Consider the following 4,543-nt stretch of genomic DNA (forward strand, 5'->3'; position numbering starts at 1 on the left):
GAATGGCACCAGAGCTATTGTAAAGGTTTCATAACAAATAAACATAACTATTTTACTATTTGTCTAGTTGTCTTTCCCCTGCCCCTGACCTTTTGAAGATTCCTCCCAGGTTACGTTTTATTTTGTTTCAGTCATTAGACTGTGGTCATGCTGGGGCACTGCCTTGAGGGATTTTAGTCAAATGAATCGGGGCCCCTTTTTTAAGCCTGGTATGTACTCTATTGGTTTCTTTTGCAAAACCGCTAAGTTATGGGGATGTAAACACACCAGCACTGGTTGTCAAGCAGTAGTGGGGGGCACAGACATGTGTGTGTGTGTGTATGTATGTATGTATGTATGTATGTATGTATAGTTAATCCAAACAAGAAAGCACAAAAAACACAACAACGCGAGGACGTGAAACAAATATAGTATTATTGGACGCTCAGGAAAGGAGGGTTTAACGTTTTGAGCGGAGCTCTTCATCGGAAACATAGGAGAAGGAAAGATCCAGAGAAGGGAAGACAGGGGGAAAAAAATCGCCAACGGTACACACGCAGTCACATTTACACACACACACACATATATATTTTGTTTTGGGATTCGGTTTGCAAGATTCTTTATGTGAGTTCGTTTTGAAGCATATTCTGTTGTGTCTGGAAGGGGGGAGTCATTCTCTTTTGGTGCCTTATAATTTAAACACACTCACCGGTAAAATTTCCACTTATTTCATCAACATCATCGTTTAACGTCCGCTTTCCATGCTAGCATGGGTTGGACGATTTGACTGAGGACTGGTGAACCAGATGGCTGCACCAGGCTCCAATCTTGATCTGGCAGAGTTTCTACAGCTGGATGCCCTTCCTAACACCAACCACTTCGAAAGTTATTTTATATAAAAAAATAAGAAATAAGTGGAAATTTTCCTGGTGAGTATTAAATTATAAGGCTCCAAAAGAGAATGACTCTCCCCAGACACAACAGTATATATATATATATGAACGGCAAAATGTCTGCGTGCGTGTCCTTTATACAAATCCACAATTTTTCAGTTAGAGGGCTCGCACTTTCTATGGTCTTTCAAAACCGTCCAAGGGTAGTCGTGCACATCTTTACATTTCCCCAGTCAGCCCGTAAAGCCATTAAGAAAATCAATAGAAGTGACTTTTTTGTGAATTTTCTATCCAAAACCCAATCAAAATGCCCAAAACTTGATACGCCAATTGAATGCCAACTAGCTGTATGTGATTGGTTGGAGATTTGGACAGTACTCGCATGTATGTGTGCACGCACGCAACTCTATATGCATGCACTAGCACTATGACTCGGCAACGCTGGGTCATAGTGGTAGTATATATATATATATATATATATATATAAAGGAAGCAGAAAATGGAGAAGTGCTGATTAACAACAGTTGACTTACATCAATTATTTGTTAATTTAATACAAATAGACTTCATCCTATCTAACAGGCCCATTGTGCAACACTTTGGGAATGTGTCTTCTACAAAGCCCCTAGGCCAGCTGAACCTTGAATTTGGTAGGCAGAAAGTGTGTGAAAGCCTGTCGTGCATGTGTTGGAATGCATGCATGCATAGATGTTTGTGTTGTCTTTCCCTACCACCGCTTGACACCAGTACTGGTAACTTAACAGTTTGGCAAAAGAGATTGATAGAAGTACTGCGGTTCATTGGTTGATCTAAACCCTTCAGGGTAGTACCCCAGCATGGCCATAGTCCAATGACTGAAATTAGTCAAGATTTGTTATTGTGATACATTGTATTTAACATTGAGGTGATTCACTTATAAATTAGAACTTCCTGTATTTATGTTCAAAGCCACTATTATTGACTTCAAATTTTCACAGAAGGCCAGCAATTTCAGGGAAAGGATTCAGTTGATCGCATCAATGCCATTGCTCAGCTGGTATTTATTCTATTGAAGGCAGTGAGCTGGTAGAAACGTTAGCACGCCGGGCGAAATGCTTAGTGGTATTTCGTCTGCAGTTACGTTCTGAGTTCAAATTTCACCAAGGTTGACTTTGCCTTTCATCCTTTCGGGGTCGATTAAATAAGTACCAATTACGCACTGGGGTTAAAGTAATCGACTTAATCCCTTTGTCTGTCCTTGTTTGTCCCCTCTACGTTTAGCCCTTTGTGGGTAGTTTATTCTATCAACCCTGAGAGGACAAAAGGCTAAGTCGACCTTGGCAGAATTTGAACTCCAGATTGTAGAGATTGATGAAATACCACTAAGCATTTTTCCTGGTATGTTAACGATTCTGCCAGCTCGTTGCCTTAATAACAGACAATGTATTGATAAGCTTGTGCCATAGATGGTCTCCAATGAAATTGGTTCAGCTTTACCATGATGCGGTAGTAATTATAATGATTAATTAAATCTTGTATATTATTGTTTTTTACACAGCAACACTTATCATCCCTCGTTTGTAGCACCAAACATCCTGCATCTTTTTTTGTTCTTTTTAAACCAGTTTCTATTGTTTCTCCAGCATGGCATATCTCTATTCATTTCAGCTTAGCACCATTTTCTTCTCTGTGAGTCTTGGTATTGTTAGGTCTGGCCTCAATACTGCTTCCCAAGTCTTTGTAGGCCTGACTTTAACCCGAGGCATATCCCCTGTCAACAACCAGTAAGTACTTCATCAAAACGGCATGGTTGCCTCTAGCTGGTTGCTAGATACAGCAGCCAAGTTGCTTGCAAATCATATCTTAATGCTTTTTAATTAAGGACAGGAAACATTAGTGTAGTCCAATGTCCCCTGAAATAAATGGAATGGTTGGTGCTCTTTTACTTGTTTCAGTCATTTGACTGGAGCACCGCATTTAGTCGAACAATTCGACCCCAGGAATTATTCTTTGTAAGCCTAGTACTTATTCTATCAGTCTCTTTTGCTGAACCGCTAAGTTACAGGGACATAAACACACCACCATCTGTTGCCAAGCGATGTTGGTGGGGACAAACATATTCACACACACACATACATATATACAATGGGCTTCTTTCAGTTTCTGTCGACCAAATCCACTCACAAGGCTTTGGTCAGCCTGAGGCTATAGTAGAAGACATTTGCCCAAGGTGCCACGCAGTAGGACTGAACCCGGAATCATGTGGTTGGTAAGCAATCTACTTTATTTCAATGAATTGGCCATACAGGTCTTACATAGAAGCAACTGCAGGCTGGACAAAACACAAGATGAATGAATGACAAAGCAAATAATGAAATTGGTGAAGGAAGGCAAGCAATGCCTTGCTGTTTCCCAAAAGCATTGTCCTTTTCTTTTCTAACAAATTGAAGTTATAAACCTCTTACTTTAATTCAATTGGACTCAAGATCCTTACAAATGAGGCACTAAGCCTCTTGACTTTTTTCATTATTTTCCACCCCACTGGTGCCCGACTAAGCCTCACTCAAGCATATCGATGGTGCTAAGTCAGGGTGATTCAGCAGGAAGTGGATGGAATGTGTCTTTGGGGAAGGAGTTCATCACCTTGCACAAATCTGTTCCCCACATGACCTCCACAGCTACCTGCGGAGGCCAATCAGGGTCCTTTGTACAGGTTAGAACCCCTCCCCTCCAACCTTCTTTGGTAAACTTTTTCATAAACTCTTGAATTGCCCCTTCCTTGTGGAATAGGATTACAAATTCCTCCTCCATATAGGGCGAGGCCCGTTTCCACTGTCGGTGACACAATTCCCACTAACAGGGTTTCGGGAAAAGCCGGCAGTGTATTAGTAACTACCAGCAATGCCTTATTTTTATTTTTCTTCTCTTTTACCATGGGAGGGTGCAGTTCTGTTTTGTCTGGAAGATTTTCCTTCCCTCCCACAGCCTTAGGATCACTCAGTGGGCAACCTTCTTCCTTTTTTGGCTCTTTTTCGAGGAGGTGGAAGCCTCCTTGACCGTCATCTCTCCCTCTGAATGAGGAATGGGGAGTGTTTCTGCCACTAACTGCTCCAAGACCCTACTCTGATCCTAGGGACAGTTCTTTTTTATGTGACCTAGTTCCAGTCACAGGTGACACTTGGGAGGAGGCATCCCTCAAGTATCACCAGATACCTGTTACCAGCCATGGTCAGAAAATCTGGGAAGACCAGATTTCTTGTGGCTGATTGGGTCCACAGGGTCAAAACAGCTTTTGACCCAACCCAATCAGCCACTGGCAACAACTTTACATTTAGCAGCTTGGATCTGCTGCCACCCAGACCCTGGCGGAGAGTGTCTTCTAACCACTCGGGCTCCATCACAGGTGGCAACCCACAGACCCAAGCTCTTGTCAACTTTTTCCCACAATATGTGGGAAGAAACAGGATTTCCTGGCCCTCCAAGGGCTGGTTCACAAACCTGCGAGCCTCCTCAGGGGTGTCTAACAGCAACCACACCATTGCATATTTGGCACCCCTGAAAATAAATTTTATGGTTGGCAGATACTCTGCCAACTCTTTCTCTATCTCAATTTTCTTGAAGACGGTGATGGTGTCGAGCGACTTTGAGTATGTCCTCAACACCACTGTCCTCTCTTCAGAGTCTTTCACCCA

This window comes from Octopus sinensis, linkage group LG1 (genome assembly GCF_006345805.1).
Source record: "Octopus sinensis linkage group LG1, ASM634580v1, whole genome shotgun sequence".
Taxonomy (NCBI): domain Eukaryota; kingdom Metazoa; phylum Mollusca; class Cephalopoda; order Octopoda; family Octopodidae; genus Octopus; species Octopus sinensis.